The 23643-nt window shown below is 32.7% G+C and overlaps 1 long non-coding RNA gene across 1 annotated transcript; it reads right to left on the reverse strand.

The window, feature by feature from the left end:
- Positions 1-15749: 15749 nt before the first annotated feature.
- LOC129235290 (uncharacterized) lies at positions 15750-23110 on the reverse strand. Its single transcript, XR_008581580.1, has 3 exons — positions 23022-23110; positions 21011-21107; positions 15750-15960 (listed from the first exon to the last, which is right to left on the reverse strand). It is a non-coding gene; the product is annotated as an uncharacterized LOC129235290 (long non-coding RNA).
- Positions 23111-23643: the final 533 nt, after the last annotated feature.

Here is a 23643-nt window from a genome sequence, read left to right on the forward strand (position 1 = left end):
AGTGGCCAAAGCGGAAAAGTATTGTATTTTACGTTCCGAAAATGTCAATTTAAACACTTTCGATAGCTTAAGCTATCTCAGGGGGCAAGTACGGGGGCAAGCAAAATAAATAAATGAATGAAAATACTGAAATATGATGTCGAAGACTGATTGGTTTTTTACGGATTTCCCCGAATCGATAAATACGATATCGGCATTCATTTCTTTCAACTGTAATTTTTACTTTCTTCTATATCTAATATATAGAAGAAAGTATTGGATTCGTGCAAATTTTCGAATTTCGAATTTTGACGGATTCGAACGTTTTGAGGTGTGCTGAGTCCATTTCGACTATTTTTGGAAAATGTCTGTCTGTCTGTGTGTGTGTATGTGTGTGTGTGTGTGTATGTGTGTGTGTATGTGTGTGTGTCACGTCTGTGTGTGACCAGTTTTTTGTGGCCGCTCTACAGCAAAAACTACCGCATGAAATCGAACGAAATTCGGTACACATATGTGCCGCTATGTGAACTTGTGCCCATTGGTTTTTGGCGCGAATCCCTCCAAGGGGGGTGGAGCAATGGGACGTTTTTTGAGTTACGCGTGCTTGCTATTCCTCAGGAAGTAACTGGCGGAATCAAACAAAATTTGGTCCATATGTTGCCATTAACAGGAACAGGTGCTGATTCAATTTTTGGTGTCAATAACTCAAACGGGGGTTGAGCTATAGAACGATTTTTGTCGTCAATTGTGACTGCTGTATCTCAAGAAATAATGAACGGAATGAAAGAAAAATTTATCGGCAAGTAGCCCTTAGTGGGTATAAGAGCTGATTTTATTTTGGTGTCAACAGCTAAAAAGGGGGTAGCGCAATCACCCGTTCTTTTTTTCCATTGTGAGTGCCCTATCTCAAGAAGTAATGCTGCGTTCTGGTTGAAATTTGGAATATATGTGAATCCATATGTAAACAGGCTTTGGTTCAATTTGGATGCCAATCGCTCCAAGAGGTGTTGATTTATTTATTTTTTTTTTGCGAATAAAAATAGCTTTATTAATGCAACAATAAGAAAGATAAATCGTAATAGATTGTCGTCTGCGTATTTCTCGTGATTTTAATTGTATGGAAATTATCGGAAATATTATCTCAATGATTTAAAATTTTTAACTGTTGCCATCTTATGTTTGTTAATAAATAAAATATTTGTAATTAATTTAAGCAAGGCTTTTAAAATAACTTTTCATTTTTCGCTTTTTGCTTTGCTTTTGCAATAATTCAGACATTGGAATGGTCGTCAAGTTTTTTCATGTGAAATTTTGTTTTTGTTTGGAATATTGCTTCCTCATCAAGCATGGGGAGGGATCAGAAAAAAAAAAGAAAAATATAGAAGAAAGTTTCGTAATGGCCACAACATACTAGTTTTTTATCGAATAAAAATAGTTTTATTAATGCAACAATAAGAAAGATAAATCGTAATAGATTGTCGTCTGCGTATTTCTCGTGATTTTAATTGTATGGAAATGATCGGAAATATTATCTCAATGATTTAAAATTTTTAACTGTTGCCATCTTATGTTTGTTAATAAATAAAATATTTGTAATTAATTCAAGTAAGCTTTTAAAGTAACTTTCATTTTTCGCTTTTTGCTTTGCTTTTGCAATAATTCAGACATTGGAATGGTCGTCAAGTTTTTGCATGTGTAATTTTGTTTTTGTTAGGAATATTGCTTCCTCGTCAAGCATGGGGAGGGATCAGAAAAAGGAAAAATAGAGAAGAAAGTTTCGTGATGGCCACAACATACTAGTTAGCTCTGGCTAGGGGGTCTGACAAAATTCAGTTGTTTACACCCAGTTTTGATGTTGCTACGCCATTGACTTGCCTATGGCTGTCATGACAAGTCATAGGCGTCTTTACATGAAAAAAAAGACCATTATGAACCTTTTCAAGGCAAAAAAGAAAAGAAAGAAAATAATACAGTCGGATCCCGATTTAACGAATTCATCAGGACTGAAACTACTTTTATACGATAATCGGGGTTATTCGTAATATCGGGGTGTGATTTTTTTGTTAATTGCACTAACTTCATCTGAAAGCTGCAATAAGCAACTGCACAAAAATGTCGTGAGGATTATATTAAGTAACTTACGGTGGTCTAAACTACTGATTATTAGTGCCTCTTGGGACCTAACTCGGCTTTAAAATACATATGCTTGACCAGTGGCGGATACAGCCGGCGGGCAGCCGGGCATTTGCCCGGTGGGCCGGTCATGCTTCGGGCCGATCAACTAACAGCCAAGTCTTTCGGGCCTGTCTACTAACAGCAAAATGTAAATTTTGCGCGCATGTGTTTAGAATAACGTAAATTCGCAAAACGCAGCCTCAGCTCCTCTTTACGCATGGTCTAAAGATTGCAGGTGGAGGGAGGCAGGGCCCTCAGAAAGAGGGGGGGAGGGGGAGTTTCTGAAATGGGGCTGCCCCGGGCCTGATTGCCACGCATGCTGACTAGGTCTAGGGCTGGGGACCCATGTTCCTAAGGGGCTCCAAATGTTTCAAAGAATTGTGCATAGCATTTCAACGATATGAAAAATACATGTACTTAAAAAAAAAAGACTTATTAATTGGAAAAAAACTTCTTTAAAGGGGAATTTTTAATCATTCTGCCAGTAACGAATTTTTTTGGTCACGATTATGAGCGGGCCCAAAGGGGATTCATAAATGTACATAAGTGATTTATACATAGTTGAGTGATTAGACAAAGAGGCCTCCAAAAGTGCCATGCTTTAAGAATGTAAATCAAATACACAGGGGGGCTCCAAATTAATTTGAGCCTAGGGCCTCACTTTTAGTTAGTCGGGCCTTTGGGCTGCCAATATGTTATTAGTGGTATAATAAAAAACAAATGAATAAATTATTAAAAAAAAAACAGGGAAACCTTAGCGGTCGTAAAAAGTTAAAATACTTTTGGTCTCTTTGACGCTTTTATTTAAAAATGGCATTTCACAATAGCTATAAAATGCAACTTACAACAACAGCCGACGTGAGATCATGTCAGCTTAGTTGGAAAATAGGGGCCCTGCTCGGGCGACCCTGTTTATAACAATTGGAATAAAAGTGAAAAAATATTTTTTTTTCCGTAAAATTATTTTAAAAAATGCAATCTTAAAATACCACTGAGGAGCATGAAAGACTCTAGATTATTAAGATTGTCAAATCAAAGGCCAAAGGCCGCCGAAATGTGAGTTTCAACATTTTTTGACGAAACATAAAGTATTCTGTACGCTGTACAAACTCACGGTTTCGGGCCCCTCAGTTTAAAAAGAGAATAAGTTGATAAAAACCAATTTCGGAAGAATTCCGTGATCCCCAGAATCTCCCCCCCCCCCCACACACACACTTCCTACTATTATCAAAGATCGTGTAAAATTTAAATTTTTGGGCTTCAATTTTGAATAACTTCATAAGAGAACAGCCGAATCCACTCCCGCCATAACATGGAATTCCAGTTTCGAAATTCGCTGGAGGAAAGTACTCGAACCTCTCCCTTTTTTTTAACATTCACAAAGATGGTCTAAAACTGTGTTTTCAAATTAACAGTATCAAAAAATTTTTGGGAAATTGCTCCGTCCCCTCCTCTCTCTCGACATCATCAATAAAGAACGTTTTAAATCTCGTTTTTAGTGCTTCAATTTCGAAAATTTTCCGGGGTGAACCTTCTGAAAACTCCTTTTCCTAACATCACTGAAGGTCAGCAAAAATTTCGTTTTTGGAACTTAACTTTCGAGTAACTGCCGGTGCCTTAGTCTTTACCAAAAAAGGCTTTTAAGACTTCAATTTGAAAATTTTCTGGTGAATGGCCTCGGAATCTATCTCGACTTAAGGGGTCACAGTACTTTTCAAACATTTTTTTTTTTTTAAATTTAAGTAAGTTTAATATTCCTTTGAAACCATAACATGCATACTTATTTCGTAATCAATAATTTATTTTCAAAATTTAAAAATATTGCCTACTTTTTTTAAAAATCCAAAAAAATGAGGAAAATTTCAATTTTTAAAAATTCCTAAGGTTTTTTTACTTTTGCACTAATTAAAAAAAAAAGTTTTTTTGCTAAACGATCACTATAATCATCTCTCTAAAAATCTGTGCATTCATTTGGTTATGAATTTATTAGAAAATTTTCTGTGATTAATTATGCAAAAAATCAAATTTTTTTTTAAAAAAATTTGATTTTTATAGATTTAACATGCTCTAAAATTTTGAGTAATTTATAAAATACTTATCCAATGCACAGTTTTATCAAATATGTTATCTCAATTGCAAAAAGTATTCTTTAAAGCTGTATCTTTAATAGAAAAAAATCCTTAGGGATATAATGACATGAAAACACAAAAAAAAAACCATCATCGAGAAAAAGCAATTTAAAGTTTTTCTTTTGCATAAGAACACATAGCGAGCATGGCCTAAAACCACTCATAACTTTTGAAATATTTGAACTAAAGCAATGAAACTTTTCCCCTGTGATCGGAATAGTTTTTAGTTTTGAAATAAGCAATAAAAAAATTTTTTTTGATCGTTTCATCATTTTTGAGGTACTGTGACCCCTCAAAATCACCAAAGATCTTCTAAAACTGCGTTTTCAGAACTAATACTTTTTAAAAAAATTCTGAAAAGAGCCCCCGGAACCGTTCTTCATACCATATACTCGAAGATATTTTAAAATACTGTTTTTGGATTTCCACTTCCGAAAAATTGCAGCAAGAGAAACCCTGAACTAACATCACCAAATATTGTCTAAAATTGAGTTTTTAAGTTTAAAATTACGAAAATTTTCCGGGGGAGAGGCCCCGGACCCCCTATTTCAGATTCAATGTTAATCTTTCCATTACGTTTATACTGCTAGTACTTGAATGACTCCCAGAAGCCAGAAAGTTAAGTCCTCATATTTAAGTGATATCCCAATCGTTAAGTAAAATTTAATATCTATAAGAGCTATGGGGCCGCTAAATCTCCTAATGCCAGGGCCGATTTTTTCAACCAATCCGCCACTGTGCTTGACCTTTAGCAAAAATGCGCTAACTTTAGTCAACCACAGCCTGTGTATCTCATGATGACGAGAGCTCGGAAACGTCGTCTGTTCTCGCAAAACTAAAAAAGCCCGTCAAGAAACTACACATCGCGAAATTTACTCCCCTGAATCACGACAAAAACAAATGCAACAGAATTAGTTTTTGAAAATCCTTAAAAGTTACTTACACATTTCAAACTATAACCACCTTTATTAAACTTTTACAATATGCCTCAGAGATGGCAGCACTAGACTAATTCCTCGTTTGAATTTTACGAAGACCATAGATTTTAACTTTAAAAATAATAGTTTAAAAAACTAAAAAAACACGCTTTCGTAGCAAAATGAACTAAAAAGTGAAAAATAATCTTTGGAGGATAGTAGTTGACCAATCACTTAATTTACTTAATTTTAATGTAATACAAAAAAGCGTGGGGTGCTGTCTATTTACATTTTTGCTTGGACAACAAATGGAAGAAATTCAAGACAACTGATATTAAGAAGCCCCCCACGCAGGGGCGTAGCTAAGGGGGGTTTTGGGGACAAACCCTCCCCCCCCGAAAAGTTAGTCTCAAAAAAAAAGAGAAAAAGAAGAGAGAAGAGAAAGAAATATATATATATATATATATATATATATATATATATATATATATATATATATATATATATATATATATATATATATATATATATATATATATATATATATATATATATATATATATATATATATATATATATATATATATATATATGTATATATATATATATATATATATATATATATATATATTATATGTATATATATATTATATATATATATATGTATATATATATATATATATGTATATATATATATATATGTATATATATATATTATATATATATAAGAAGTAACCCCCCCCCCCCCCGAAAGTCGGGTCTAGCTACGCCACTGCCCCCCACGCTTTTTTTATATTACATTAAAATTAAGTGATTGGTCAACTACTATCATCCAAAGATTATTTTTCACTTTTTAGTTCATTTTGCTACGAAAGCGTTGTTTTTTTAGTTTTTTAAACTATTATTTTTATTTTTCTGCTTTTTAGTCTTATGTTGGAGAATTATCAAGTGACGAAATTATTTATAAAACGAGTGCGAAGTAATATCATAAAGTTAAGACAAGGGCACCCCGATGGGAAGCTACTGTGAGTCATCGATGTATGTTTGCAGAAATTCATATTTATATTACTTTGAAAATTTGAGATGCATTTGAATAAAAGTTTTGTTCAACAATCTGATCAGCAATGAATTTCCAATTGAAGGCTCACCTAAATTTTGGCATGAAATTAGTTAAAAAACAATTATACTTCATGTTCTAATTACCTCGGAACATTGGAACAAAATTTTGTCTGATGCAGAAAAATTAAAGGTTTTTGTAGATATTTTTAAATAATTTTTGCGAGCATTTTTTGATGTATTTTTTTTAATTTTTCCTTTTTCACATTGTTGGATTTTATGCCAAAATATTGATTAAAATTGGAGGAAACCAACAATTAAAAGGGATAATTAATTAATTTGATTATAGAATATTGCATTGTCATCGGGTCTGAGATCGCGTGCCAAATTTTCAAAGGAATCCGATCGCAGGAAGTGGGCGAAATTTGAGCTGCAAGATTCCATTACAAGATACATACATACATACATACATACATACATACAGGTGAAGCTAATAAAAGCGTGTTAATAATAAAAAGATGATATATAGTTGAAGAACAAAAAAAAATATTTCTCCCCAGAGTGAGAAATCAATATCAAGTCAATCAAACAGCAAAGAAAAAGAATTTCGACATCAGATTTCGATATTCCTTCTTTATACTGTGCAATAACTGTGTGGGAAATCAAAAAAAAAAAAAAAATCCTCAATTTAAAAAAAAAATCGATCTAACTTTTTTTTCTTCTCCTGTTGCTCATATAATTTCAAATGAGCTGCCAGCTTTTGTAATCGGATTCTTCAGTCACGCTGAAATATCTTTAAAATTAGATTAACAAAACGGGCGATTTTGAAAAGTCTGTTTATTTACAATCAAAGGCCCAAAAGAGAGCTCTTAAAATTGTTTTGGTATGGGCAGCACAATAAAGGAAGTACAAAATGAAAAATATCTTGAAGTGAGGAGAGAATACTTAAATACTTACAAATTTTAGTTAGCTCAGACTGAACTGATGCTGATAAAAATATAGAACTGTCGACCAGGGGCGAACGAGACGGGGAAGGGAGGAAGCCACAATATCTTTCAAAGCAAATACAAATTAAAAAGAACCTAACTGAATAAAGAAAATGGTAATTTGAAACAAATGATCTAAAATTCAATACAGCACCGTCTATAGCAGCAGTGGCGGTTGGCGGATTTACTTTTTTCTGGTGCACCAGCCGCTTATGCGGAAGGGGGCGACACATTCTGTGTTGCACGCGGGTGCTCCGATACTTAGCGGCGAGCCTGAAGCCATCAAATATCTTTCGAAGCAAATACAAACTAAATAGTTCGTTTTCCTAACTGAATAAAAAAAAATGGTAATTTGAAACAAATGATCTAAACTAAAATGCATTAGGCACCGGCTCTAGAAGCATCAGTGGCGGATTTATACTAGGTGGGCGGTGGGGGCAGCCCGCCCCTCCATGAAACTTCATCTTCTGAAACCAATTATATGGAAGTGAAGAAATTACTAGCAATCGCTACTATTTTCAATCAAGTAAATTTCACAAATTTGCTTTAAATTAATTTTAGCCAGTTAGAGTAGTCGAGGATGGACAGCGTTACTCACTTTTTTAATTTGAACCTAAGCCTCCCCCCCCCCTTTTTTTTTTTTTTTTTTTGAACTTTAATAATTTTTGTATTAGTATATGTGTCTCGCCACCTTTTTCTTCCGGAGCCACACTATTCTGGTATGATAAGACTTTGCTACAATTTAGAACAGTGGTTCCCAACCCTGGGGGTTGTGCCCCAAAAAGGTGATTTGGCACTTCAAAGTGGCACATTCTTTTTTGTCTCTCCTTTTTAATAGCGTTGCAAGATAATTTTTTGTAGGAAAGTTTCTGATGTGCCGTTTAGTTCCCCATTTCATGTGGTATATTAGCGTGAACTCGACAGCCAATTCCATCACCATAGCGCCTCATAGTCGTCTGTTCATAATGTAACAAAAAATAGGATAATGGATAATGCTGAATAGGATTGCACTCTGAAATGACCTCCTTGATTCTTATTTCGAAACGCGATGAAAGCTAATACTTTTAGTTATTATTTTAGTGAGGAAATCAGTAAAATATGATACATAATTTCATCCATTAAAAACATGCTATGAAAGAGTATATAAAGCTATATGTTCTGGTGATTTCTAGATGATTTCCTAATGTTTTTACTAATTGATTTCTGCTTGCTCAATTTAAGTTTCAGAAAAAAAAAAAAATATTTTTTTCAAGTTTATTGAAAGTTTTTCCACGGAAAATTCCGTAGTGGAAATACTGTTTTGGGCGTCGCAGAAAATTAAATTTTCTACAAACCGACGAACCAACTTATCGACACAGCGGCTCATCGTGATGGCGAAGTTTGGGTAGGATGGGGGATAGGCCAGTCATTTCGAATTCTTGCAGTAGTAGTTCATTGCAATTTTTATCGGAAAACAACAAAAACCACTCTCACTGACAAAAAAAACATTAATTTCTCAAAGCCCGGGGGGTGGGTTCAACTCCCTGACCCCCTACATGACGGGTCTGGGGGAAGGCTTTTATTTTTCAATCGCCACCCCCCGTTGAATAGACTATAAATCCGCTCCTGTATAGCAATTTCGTCGATCCGAACTAAAATGAAAAATAACCACAGGGCCGGATTTTGGGGAGGGCAGGCGGGGCTACTGCCCCGGGGCCTCCACAACAAAGGGGTCCCCACAACAAAATTTTTACAAAATACCCTAACTTTCAGGGTCGAAAATATCGGATATATACATGTGCATCAAAATATTCGGATATATATCAAAGTATTGGATATTTTCGAAAATATGATGATCTTTTCGAACCATGATTAGGGACCTCCACTCCTTCGTTGCCCCGGGGCCTCCACACTTCCAAATCCGGCCCTGAATAACCACCCCCCTCCTCTCCTCCTCAGGGCCAAAAATACTATGCAGAGTGGATTCAGAGACACTCCCTCGAATAGTGAAATTGCAAAAATACAATTTAGATTATCTTCAATGATGGGTTTTAGGGGGCTTTCCCCAGAATTATTTCCGAAATTGAAGTCCGAAAACCGCAATTGTAGGTTACATTTTACACCCGTTAGAATCAGGGCTGCCAAAGCTTGGATTCCCCCCCCCCCCAACATGTTTTGGGTTTTCAATAAATACCTTGCCTTGGGTTCTTGGAATTTTGTTCAAATTTATTGTGTTTGCTGTCTGTCTTGTACTACTTTTGGCCCCGCTGAAACAAATACCGCGGGCTCTACCATATATAATATCTAATTTATATTATCAGTAGGGAAATGTGGAGCAAAGTGAAATAGCGGGGCAAAGTGGAATAGTAAAAAATTTACTCTGCTTTTAGCGCCACCTGTATAATAATATATGAACTGTGTGTTAACACATTTAGTCTATTCCAGTCAACAAAAAATATTACCTCTGAAACTCAAAGAATCTTACTAATATTATATATGCGAAAGTTTGTCTGTATGGATGTATGGATGTATGGATGGATGTTTGTTACTCTTTCACGCAAAAACTACTGAACGGATTTTGATGAAACTTTACAATAATATAGCTTATGCATCAGAATAACACATAGGGTAGTTTTCGTCCCGTTATGGGGGGCAAAACCCCCTTAGGGGGGCAATAAAACACAATTTTTGTATAAATTCTCTAATATTGGGATGAAAAAATACTTGCACATATTTACATTATATGTCCATCGAAAGCTCTGATTTTTCTGCTGAAGATGGCACCTGTTCGAAATTTCTAAGTAGAATAAAAAAACGAGTTATGAGCTTTTTAGATCCATGTTCGAAGGCTTTCCTCAACTCAATACAGTATTTAGTGTATCATCTCAACTCCCTGTCGATAGCGATAATTGTTGTATTGTTGACTTTCTTTGCTTTTCGTGATTGTTCAAGGCTTTTCTCAAGTCAAATCTTGAAGTAAGATTTTTGCACAAGATTGGCAAATAATGCATGATTTGGCTGATGATTTTCCATTTAAACGGAACTTTAATGTAATTAATGGTTTTTATTATTATTTATGCTGATTGAACACTTACTCATTATCCAAACAACCAGCAGATTGCCAAAAATTTTTGCAGAAAGATTTCCGTAGCTGATGGCAGTTTTTTCAACGTTGCTGGTTTTTGAAGCCGAAGACTACGTCATAATGTTTCTCAGCTTTCACCATGTAAACAAAATATCGCCAATCAAAGAATTTTCAAAAGACTTTTTTTACTGTGTTAAATAATCTAGCAACTAAATTAGGCAAATCCATAAACAGCACAAAAAACTTCCATTAATTTTCCTTTTTGCACAATTTCAAACAATCACCTAATTTTATTACTTATTTTAGTAACATTTCGGATGAAACTGTTTAGCGCCATTTTATGGTGACCAAAAATATCTCAGCATCTGGCGACGATATCTCTGTAACGAAAATTAATATCATATCGTTTTACAAAGTAAGGAAAGAATGGGGGAGCATCATGGAAGGTACCCCGAAACGACTTTCGCAAATTCGGTAAAATCGCACCAAGAGCCACAATGATTGAAATTTCCCGAAATAACTAAAGCAAGTATAAGGGGATTACGAGCACAGCTACTTTTTTTAACCACTTCGGTACTTCATTAGCCATACAGAGAAGGTTTTAGACTCCATGTTAAAAAAAAAGTATCAACAGATTAATCTTTTTAAACATGAGAAGATTAATTTCCTGTTTTTTAAATTTGTATATGCTTAAATATAGTGCTTTCGTTTCTAAATCAATACTACTTTGTTCTTTATACTTATTGCTATTTTAGTTTTATGGGTAAGGAAGAAACTCGATTTTTAATCACGTCAAAAAGATGTGTTTTAAATTCTTTCACTTAAAACAGAAAACAAAAGCAAGTAACGATTTTTTCTAATAATTATTACTGACCCAGGCAACGCCGGGTATTTTTGCTAGTATGATAATACAAGCAATTTTCAAAAATTGATACATTGTAACAATTTGTTGTAAGTCAAAATTTATTTTTGGTATAAAAATACGATCAAGTTCTTAACAATTGAAAGATTAATTGAGACTATTCGCAACTCCAGAGCTCGAATACGCTACCTTGTGGTGATTTATAAAATTGCCAAAAAGAGGTAAAACATTGCGTTCCACGAGTTCCATTTTGGGCAAAACAAGCAGTTTGTTATGTGTATTTTTTTTTTTTTTTTTTTTTTTTTTTTGCGTAATTCATCATTTGGAATCGTCATCAGCAACAGACCAACATCAAAAATATCAGCTAAAAACTGTGAGTACATATTTTATTGATCTTGTTCTGTGTGATTTTGAATAATAAATAGTACAGTCGAGCCCGCTTAATGGAATATCGGATAAGAGAATATCCCGCTTAATGTAATAAAATTCCAATGTTTCTACACCGTTGATGTGTGTTATTTTTATCCCGGATAATGGAATATCCCGCTTATTAGAATAATTTTTCCGACAAATTGCCTATTCCATTAAGCGGGCTCGACTGTATTAGTTTTTTTTTTCATTTCGATGTAAAAAAGCGGACTTAATAACATTGGCTGGACACTAGGGCCATGCTGAAACATTACTGCTTTTCCTTAACCTAATTCCACATAATTTATTTAAATAACCAGCATCTAACTGAAATGGACAGTATGCAAATAAATATTCTTGAAAATATTGATCGAAGAACGGATTGAAAAATCCAGAAAGGACGTTAAGAATTTGAAGAATAAAAAAATAAAAGCTTGGAATTGTTATCGCTAAAATATTGCGCCAACTTTATTATTCTGCAATTCGCAACTCCAGCGCTCGAATACGCTACCTTGCGGTGATTTATAAAACTGCCGGGAAAACTAAAACATTGCCACGTTGCGTTCCACGTATGTCTGCTGACGTAAACACAGGCAGTTTGTTCTGAGTATTTATTAACGCAATCGATGTGTCTTAGTTTGCTTTCAGCTACAGAAATTAATTCGTCCCTTAGTAGTATTCTCGAGCTTCTCAAAATAATGTTAGTTTTCATTATTTCCTTCTAAAAATGAGTTGATTGAGAAATGGTGAAAGCGAAAATTCTGGATTAACAAACTTGGATAACGTTATACAAGGTAAAAAAATTTTATTGTTTTGCATGAATTTGTAAGAATATGGGTTTTTTTTTAATCTTAAATTAATTAAACTAACCATATTTTACAGCATCATTTAGTTGGAATGGACAGTATGCAAAATATTTTCTTGAATATATTATCGTAGAACAAAATGAAAAATGTTTAACCGAGAAAGAATTTACTTTATTCCATTTATTCTCAGCTGAAAGGTTTCACCAAATTTGTTTAGGGTTATAGTTTTAGTATTGTGCGAGCAAAGTAGCCTTGGCGAGATTTCGCGTTTTTAGTTAAACCATTTTTAATTTTTATCATGAGTGGAATAAAATGGTAGTAAGATTACAGAATTCAATAAGTAAAAAGAAATAATGGTCAATCAAACTGAAAAGAAGACTACCACCATATATCCGTGAGAATTTTGTTGATGATTTGCATAACATGACATAATTAAATCGTAACTCAGAAATTAGAAAAATCGAAACAGAAAAATTTTAAATTAACCGATTCGGGGATTCGAGAGAAATAACTCAGCTACAAATGCATAACAATAAGCGCTAGCCAAGCAAGGCAAAAAAGTATCATCGTCTTTCGATAATAATTTATAATGTCATATTGAATTTCCTAGCATTAATTGTTATTCTTGTCAGGCCACAATTATTATTTAGTTTTATCAAGAATTGATAAATATCGAATTCAACATCGAGGAAATAGCTGCTTAGAACTACGAACTACGTACTAATTTGCATTAATCTTTGACGTTTAGTAATGCTTTTTGAATTCTCATTTCTTTCTACGTGGGCCAGGATATCCACAAGACTTTGAAAATTAATTTAAAAAGAATAAAGCGAAAAAATCATACATACGAACAAAAATCACAATACTTAGCATTTTCTTCGTTACCACGTGCGTTTTAGTTTTTTCGTCCGACATTAGACAGTGACTGCAGTGCCCCCTATAGTTCTTTGGAGTTGCGAATAGTTACCATTATCGGTGGAAGAGTTTCACCAAAAAAATCTGTTTAGGGTTATGGTCCAGTCAATGAGTGCTCAAAACAGGGGTGTAGCGTGCATGGAATATGCGATAATTTTTGACTTCAGAATATTGTTAGGGGTAGTTAGTAACTAAACATACTAAAAGTCCCCGACCCTGGGGGGTGAGCTAAAGGTGGGAGGGAGAGGGGAAGACAATTTTGGGTTTTTCGAGAAAATGTCGGAAACGGTGGAAAAAATGCGTTTAAAATAAAAATTCAAGCTAAATAAACTTTCTACGAAACTGTTTCTACACATATTTGTCAAATATCCAATAATTTTCCGGGTATATGTTATGAAAAATCAATGAGTTTTGGAAAAATTATCTCTTTTTGTCATACATTTGCTCCTAGTTTCTCCCAGTATCAGTATACATGAAAATTGTCAATGACAAAGTTGTAGAGCTTTAAATTTCTTTCAATTTGATATGCTGTTTTGTTATATTTTATTTAACCAATCAAAAGTTACAGAATTTCAAATACGCACTTTCATGACAAAAAATGGAACACTTGCCATTCACAAATTTCAAACTGACTCGAAAGGATCGCGCATTTCCTCTTTCTACAATGAATTCGACATTCCTGATGGACAATAAAGAAGTATTTGTGGATTACTACAACACAAATGATGTTGTTTAAGGGTTGCCAGGGGGGGGGCGTAAAATTGTGACTTAGTAACAAGGGGGAGGGAAAGAGTAATAAGTGAGTCATCAAGCCTTTTTTAATACGAATATGTTTATAAAAATTAATTTATGAAAAGTACTTTGTAACAAATAGGGAGGGGGTTAAAAATGTTGAGAAAAGGTATAACATCATTTATGGACAGCTCCTTACTAAGAAACCGGACGAAGATTTGCAGAACTACGTACCCTAGTAGCACAAAAAACCGAACGACGTAGAAAAACTTTCAAAACCAATATAGAACTATATTTTCACCGACGTCGAACTACTTAAAAACTTGCCACTTCCGTTACGTTCACGAATATCGGCCCTGAACATTCAGGAATAACGGTCCTGAATATTCAGAAATAACGGTTCTAAAACCGATCGACGTAGAAAAATTTTCAGAAACTACATAGATCTATATTTTTACCGACGTCGAACTACGTAAAAACTTGCCACTTCCGTTATGTTCACAAATATCGGCCCTGAACATTCAGGAATAACGGTGCCGAATATTCAGAAATAACGGTTCTAAAAACCGATCGACGTAGAAAAAGTTTCAAAAACTACATAGAACTATATTTTCACCGACGTCGAACTACGTAAAAACTTGCCACTTCCGTTACATTCACGAATATCGGCCTTGAACATTCAGGAGTAACGGTTCTGTATCGTCACCCCAATTGCTATAAGGCGACAATATGTCATTTTTTTTAGATACAATAATTTATAAATAAAGAGTTTTTACACTTCTTTCAAAACATATTCATCATAATAGCGGTTGATTTTATTAAGTGAGAAGGTTTTGTACTATTGCTCGGCACAAGCATGCAATTTCATACATCAGATGCATTTGTGTTCAAGATACATGAAGCTTAAGCATTTTCCCGATTTTATTAAAGTGAAACCGTGCTTTCTATTTACGTACTTAAAGTACAATGAAATATTAAGAAAAAACCCTTTAAAAAAAGGAGAAAATAAACTTTTCAACTCAATATTGAAAGAAAATTGCCCTTTTTCTAAAATTCTTAAATGAAAAAACAAGTAAATTGAAATTTAATAAATAATAATTAATAAACTAGGATTAAATAAGACGGTTAAAATCTTTCACGTTTTGTAAATACGATGGCTTTTGCATTTTGCAGTATAATACAGCAAAAATTTCAGAAATAATTTCTGCTTAACATATTTTTTTGTCAGTAAATAAAAAGTAGTAAAAATAAAGCTTTCTTACAGTAAAAAAACAGTCAACCTTCAAATTCCAATAAATATAAAATAATCATTAAATATATTTTACTTATTATGCATAAATCACCATACTATACCTATAAATGACATCTTCAATAAAACAATAACCACATCAGTAAAAACAGTAGAAAGAACAGAAAAATAAGAGTATACTTATGTTTCTTCTAAGCATGAGACTACAAACTGAAATTGTACTTTTTCAGCAATACTTTTTAGTAGTAATTTTTAAAAGCAGTAACAGAGGAATGCAGGTTGAGGCTCTTAGATTTTCTTTTATGCAAGGCATGAAATTACTTAGTAGTTTTTCAGTTTTTGGGAATAAAGTTGTTATTCAAGAGTTAAAGACTTCTCGTAGCAAAATACAATATCTTGCCAAAATAAAGAGTAGAAACAAAACTATTTCTTAAAATATTTATTAAAAATGAATTAAATAGAACTGGTTTACATAGTATATACAGGAAACACTGCATCAGCTGTAAATATATGAAGTCAATTAAACACACTAAGGTAAAGACCGGAGCAACACAATCTAATCATCCATTCACCATGGAGAATTGGGATTGTTCGCAGCACTCAATCCTTTCCACACATGAAGTCTTCAGAATAGTTAACCAAATCTTGTTTTCACGTATTGAAATAGCATAGGGAGCACCAGCTAAAAAACATAAGAATTAAAAACATTAAACATTTTTTACTGTACAAAATAATAAACCATCAATTTTTGGCTATTTTGTGATAGATTATGGAAAAGACATGGAGAATTATTTTTCCTACTTATCGATAACATACAATCAATCGACTGTATACTGAGTAAGAACAATCTGTTTTTAGACAGTCACAGGGGAGAATTGAATTAGTCATGTTGATTGTACCAGTAATGTAATGTTAAAATTGCAAAAAATGCACTTTTCTTTGAAATAGTATGAATGGCGCAGCCAAGGAGTTTTGGAGTCGAACCTCCCGAATAGAACTCTCAATTTCAACACATATAGCAGGGTTTAGTTTTTTACCAGGACATGGAAAAAAACTAGGTTTTTTGCAGGTAGAAACTGTGGTGAAAACCTAGAAAATACTGTCAGCCCTGCTTAATCAGGAAACAGTTGAATGAATACCCAGCTTATATGAATAAAACCTCTAAACCTCTTGGAACCAAATATTTCTCCACAGACGCAATGTTAAAGATCCCCACTTAATCGAATAATTTCCCCCAATAATTATATAATATTGATTAGCTTTTGTTAACATTTTTGTTGAGAAAAATTTTGAACAGACTAGATATCTAGATATAAGCTAAGAACAGCTATTGACGTAAAAATGTAAAACAATAATTTTCGCTATCAATAGGAGAGGAAACATTCATTTTCCATCAAAATAACTCTTCTAATCCACCTAATTTCTCTTGTCGTTGAGAAATATACACGTTTCAGACAGTAATAAATTGATAAATACAGTACGCTCTTGGTGTCACGAAATCGAAGGAACAGTAAAATATATATATACATATATATAGGCAGAGTTTTCGACATAACAAGGTCATAATCATAATAAAATACTGTTCTAAAAATTAGTCATGATCACTAAAAATAAGTGTAAATATGTAACGAAAAAAAGTCTTAGTAGAATAACAATTGAAATTTTTTAAATGAGTCAAAATTAGAGAAAAAAGAATGCTCTAGTGAAGTAGCAAAACGTAATAATTATCACGACTAAACTTAGCAAAGATTTCAAATACCAAATTGCAGAATGGTTTCAAATGAGATTCAAGCGCCCAGATACAAAAAAAGGTGCTCAAAAGATTGCACCATTCCTTGTGTCTCTAAAGGGGGTTCCCGTTCATATCCCCTTTTTATGGAGGTGAAAATAGAGTCAAAAGGTCCAACCAAATGGTGTGAAAAGTTTTAGGTACGTACGTTTTTTAGGCTTCTCTGCAGGCTTGGCAAGGTTTCGGACACTACGGTAAAAACCCTGGTTTTTACCGTCCTGTCCAAAACTATATTTATAGAAAAATTTTAGTTTGTGACAAAACATCAAAAACAAAATAAAATGTATCAAAGAAATGTTTTATACTGAACATTTATTCAATGTGAACATTCAACTTATTTATGCAGCTGATTTTAATCTAATTACATAGAAGTTAAATTCTTGATTAAAATTTTAATTTGTATGCATTAATTATTTATTTTTTTGATAAAGTAATCAAATTTCCCTATGTTTATACATGTGCAAATGAAAGTGGGGTTGGCAAGCTTTATAATGCCCTGTTCAAAACCTTTGTGTCCAAAATTATTTTCCGAGAAAATATGACAGAATAAAATGTGTCAAAATTATGTTTTCTTTTTTTTTTTTTTTTTTTTGACTATTTAATATATTTATTCAACGTGAACATTCAAGTATAAATATATATGTATTTATACAACTGATTTTAATCTAATAATGTAGAAATTAAATTCTTCATTAAAAATTTCAATTTGTATGCATGTTATTTTTCCCAGCCATAAACCAAATTTTTTGACATTTATGCATGTGTACAAAAGAAAATGTTCAAAATATTAGTGAAATAATCGACTTAAATGCAAAAAATTTTACAGTTATAGGATGTATTATACATCAAAAGTATGAACTAAAAAAAGAATATTCGCAAGTTTTGAAATGTAAATGTTTAATCATTAATTTCTTGTCTTCAATTTAACAATAATTTTCTGAAATTTAAAAAATTGCATAACAGAAAATCCTTGAAACTTTTCTATAACATATTGTTAAACATATGCTGAAAATGAAAATAACTTATTCATTGATTTTATAAAAATACATAAAAATAGTTACTTACAACAGAAAAAAAAAATCGATCGCTACTAATGATGTAAAAAAGATGGCGCATTACAAAATATAGGTGAAACAAGTATAAGAAATAAACAAAATGACTTTTCTTGACCAAAATAAATAATCGCTAAATATTTAAAAAATGCTTGAAACGACGAGGGTGGGTTAGAGGGGGTCACTCTGATTTTGGAGTAACTCACGTTAAACTTCGGCCCCTAACTTCTGCTTAATTTTTTTTTAGAACAGAACCGCTACCACCAACGCCTCGGAAGAGTTTCTGAATCTACTCCAGCATTTCCGAAGAAAAAATTCATAAGTCCCTTTGTTTTCCGAATTATGTCACCATTCAAAACGTCTTTAATCAATTTCTTACATTAGTGCTCTAAATTCTTCCTAAACAATAGATAAAGCTTGAAAAAAAATCTCTAATTTTATGAATAGTGTTAGTTTTAAATTACTCAGAACTACAACTAGAGTTTAATTTCAGAAATTGAGGGAGTGGGAGGAGGGGCACGCAAGTGTTCTCGGAAATACAAAAAATAGTCGTAAAAAATAGAGTTCAAAATAATCATAAACATTGAGCAAAAAAAACGTTTGAAAGCTTGCACCCGAGTTTGTTTTGACGTGCAGTGGCAGATTTAAAATATAGCAAATGTTGCAATTGCGCGAGAGGCCCCATAACCATAGGGGCACCGTAGGAGTTACAAAAATGCTTATGATAAATGTTTTATGACTTCTGTGATAGAGAAATAGGGCCCTAAAATGTATTTCGACGGGCCCCAAACTTGTAGCTCCGCCGAAGCAATACAGAAATTACTGCATTACTGTAATTCATATTACAAACATCGAAAAATGAAAGATTCCCATTGAACCGACGGTAATTTAACAAAAGGAAACAAAACCGGTTTCGCCATGTCATATTTGTTTCCATGATCTCCAATTCTGCAATATATCACCAAATGATCGTCAGTCTGAGACGCTATATTAGTTTTGCATTGAAATAAGTAATTAATAACCACAAAAAATCAGTTAATAGGCTTTTTATAACACCCGATCGAAAATAAAAAGGGAAGTGCACAACTGTAACGTGCGCATATCCCACATGCGAAAATTTAAACTTCTACAACTTACCATTTTTGAGTTATGACTTATAAAAGATATATACGTACATCCAGCCGCAAGAAACAACGCAATAATTAACTTGTTTAGTACCTGAATGCAGTATTAAAAACTTTTTCAGGGGTGACTAAAATAGAAATTCATACTGAAATTTAAGTAAACAATTTTGTTTGAAAACAATAACTCCCTTTAATTTGTATTAAAAAATAAAGGTCCTTTTTTTCAAAAAAATCGGCCAATTCCATAGGCTTTTTGATGTTTTTAAGGCCGATGAGCCGATGTTTCCTGCAAGTTAGCATCGGCAGCCGATGCCGATGGCTAAATTGTTGAACCATCGGCGCTGATTCATCAGTCGAGTCCTACAAATTACTATAAGAAAGACCACCTCAAGTGTGCATATCTCTACAAATTGCTAGATTTGTGTGAACAATCTACTCCTTGGTACAATCCTCCTTTCCTTAGAATAAATAGGGAGTTGAGGGGTACCGAGTACTCTGTAACTGCTTGGTACTCGGCCAAATTTTGCTCAGATACTCGGCTAATACCGAGTAGTTGTAAAAAAAAAAAAAAAAAAATCGAATATTGGTTCAAGATAGAGTTTACAGTTAATAAAAAAAGTCCAAGCAGATAATATAGTGCAATTATTTAAATTCAAATTTAAATTTTGAGAATAATGAAGTTTGTTATACTTCAATGAAGTAAATCTTTATTTTAATGTCAACAAAAAGTTAATAAAACTTATTTATTAAAAATGAGACAAAAAAGGCAATTATAGAAAATATGAAATTTTTATATTATTAAATAGATTTTTGGTACAAACAAAATTTATATAAAAATACCTTCGATTTAAAAATAAAAGCAAATAAATCATTTTTTTAAGCAAATAAAACGTTAAAAGCAGAAATGTGCAGGAACACTGCAGACACATGTTTTGGCATTACAAGGAATATCTTTTTCAATCCACAAAATGTGAGCTTATGTGTTAAAAATATCCGACAAAAGTCGGATATTTTTGTAGTACATTATTTTTGTATGTATTTACATTCATTAGCTCACTTTATGCACTACAGAAAGAGACCTTCCTTGCAACGTAGAAGCACAGGTCTGCAGGATTTCTGCACATTTGTGTTTTAACACTTTATTTGCTTTAAAAAATTATTTATGTTTGGCAACTAGAACTATAATAATAGGTTGATATAATTTGTTTTAATTCCAACTTGGTTAATCATACCTTTTATTTATTTGCTTTCTTCTAATTTTAAAAAATAACATTTTTGTAAAATTTTTGACACAAGCAAAAGTTTTTAAATGATGAATAATTAAATTTCAGATGAAGTTTTGTTTTAAAAACTTATGTGGACATGGAGGTCTATACTACAGTTCCAATGAGTTCAAAATTCATCATGTGTTTGTCTGTGGTTCTTAAAGTATATTTGATATTCAGTATTCGGCCAAGTAGTGACAGGTCGAGTATGCAGCACTCAGCCAAAGTGCTCGTCTCTAATAGGGAGAATTCTAAAACATACAAACACTGGCACACTTAAATACAAGATGATTCTTTTAAATAGTTCATTGATAGTTAAGAATCGAGTTTGAAAACTGATAACATTAAAAAATGATAACAAAAAAAGATTATTTGAACATGCAAATGAATAGAGAAAATTGGGACTGAGGGATTTTGATAATAGCAATAAAGGATTGATAACATTGACCCCAATCATATAAGGCAGAGTCTACTGTACATTTTCTATAATATGATTTCTTACCATTTTTGTCCGGGTCTGCAGCAACATTATTGCTTGTTGAGTATATCCCAAAACTAACTTTCCTGCAGATTTTTCAAACACTAACTAGGTAACAAATCTGTAATAGAAAAAGAAAAATGAATGCAAACAACAGAACTATCCATAAACTAAACACACACACACAAAAGGGGGTAGGTACTTTACATAAATTAGACAAACATCAAAGTTAAGAATCAGTAAAAATCCTACTGGTCCTTCGTACAAGTCAACATGAAAATGTACAAGTCTACAGACATCATTGGTCCGCTTTAAATTTAACCAATAAATATGTCTGTGCGTAAAATTATTTACGCTTTAGGATTGCATTCATTAAGTAATCTTTACTAATAATGAAACTGAAAGTCTGTATTTGGATCTCTGTCTATTACGCGTATAGCGCCTAGACCATTTGGCCGATTTCCATGTAATTCGGCGAACACCTCAAAGCGATTTTTTCAAAATTCGATTTTGTTCTTTTTCTATTCCAATTTTAGGAACATTTTACCAAGCAAATTATCATAACATGGACAAACAAATGCCAACGATATGTGCCAAGGGTCGAGCAAATTAACATAGCAAATTGACGAGGAATTCATCATCCATCATTTGTAAATATACAGGCGAACCAAATGACCTTTTAATTTTCTACGACGTGCAAAGCCGTCCGGGTACCACTAGTTTTAAATATAACTTTCTTATTTTTAGCTAATTGATTTAACATTAAATAAAGCACTACATTCAAAAAATTTTGTAGGGCCATAAACATTTAAATTTTAAACAGCCAGGTGTTATGTCTGAAAACTAATTTCATTAATCAACCCTTAAAATGGGCTACCAAAAATTTGATAATTTAATTTTGCCATTTTTACTTAGTTTCAAATGCTGAATAAAATGTGGATGATTCATATAAATTATGTACTTGTACAGCGATTTGAAAAAAAAAAGTTAATGAATGGTTTGGCTAATAATTAGTTCAGGCATCAACCAGGCTTATGCTTTTGAATTTTTTCTAGCAAAGTGTGATCATAAATTGCCAGGCGCTGGTGGTACCGAGGACCACCGATTTTTTTTTTTTTTTTTTTTGTGGTCTGATGCAGGTTTCACTGGTCTGGGACCAGTGGACTAGCCATAATTTTGAACGCTGAACATTTTGCACTATTAACAACAAAATGAACTAATTTCATACACAAAATAAGTGAAACTAGAAACATTTTTTAGTGTCCAAAACCTAAAATCCCTTGCACTGAAATACAAAAACAAAATTTTGAGCAGCAAAGGTAAACACACTTTGAATAGATATCTAATATTTGAATTGAAACACTGACACAATGCATTTTAGACCAGAAAAACAACTCCTTTTTTTTCCCCAATAATAGTGAAATCCTTTTCCTCATTTAGTAAAAAGGGACCCTTGTCGAAGTGTACCAATAAAGTTATTTCATCCATCCCAGATCAATATAAAATGCATTGGATTAAAATGAAACTGAGAAACTAATTCCTAATCCTAAGTAGAAAGGGGAAGTCTGCAAAAATTATTTGCATCTTAAAATGCTAATCAAGAAAATGCATTTGAACAAAGTACTTCAAAAAAACTTACAGGACCAAAATAGTTTGGAATATAAAACCATCTTAAATGCATAGGAAATAATGTTATTTGTACATTATTTGCTAACAAATCTTATGCAAACATTACTAAATAAATATAATTCTCTGCCATAAACAATAAAACAAATATGAAAGCAAGTGTATAAATTAAAATTTGAAGGGGTAAGAAAAGAACTGAAATTATTGGGGGGGGGGGGAATGCTACCTCAATTTTTAAAAGCTGGAAAATAAAAATAACATGGAATAAGATCAACTTAAGTTCAACACACATTCCAAATACTCAACTCACAATAAGAAGAAATAGCGTTGTAAATAATACAAAAATCAGCCAAAAACTACAGAATCATAATATTTTATATTTTGTAACTTTGCTTGTAATGTTACTTACTTAAATTGTAGTGCAAAATGATGTTTCAATATGCTGAATCCAACTTATCAATGGCGTTGTTTCTTTCAAAGTTGCCGTGCCGTTTGCCGCCATACAAATACTTACAGACTGAAAGTAGCGTCATCATGATCATGTGACATCCGGTTCCGGAAGTGGTCTTGGTTAAAGTTATACAGATTCACGTCGAAATTGGTCAAAAAACGTTTTTCGATGTTTGCAATTTTTTCTATTTTACTACTGATTTCTATACAAATAAGAATATCGCTATATTTTCGTATAATAAAATGACATATTGATTTCAAACGTAAAAATAAGCAGTAAAAACTTCGAGGCATTTATTTTAAAGATTGTTTCGATATCTGCAGCTTCAAAGTTTTTTTTTTTTTTCTTTTAATAATCTGCCAATGAAAATATACCAAAGCAAAAGTATATTTATTTTCCTCATTTGATTTAAAACAGCTTAAATATGAAATTTTTATAAAATGTCGAAATAAAAACATATTTTGGTACAGAACTATGTTTAGAAAACCATATGGGGATTATTTTATAGATTGATGTCGAAATATGTCGGTGTCACAATATTTTCTTTCGACATTAAACGACTTTTTTCGACGTTCGCAAA

This window comes from Uloborus diversus, chromosome 2 (assembly GCF_026930045.1).
Source record: "Uloborus diversus isolate 005 chromosome 2, Udiv.v.3.1, whole genome shotgun sequence".
Classification (NCBI taxonomy): Eukaryota; Metazoa; Arthropoda; class Arachnida; order Araneae; family Uloboridae; genus Uloborus; species Uloborus diversus.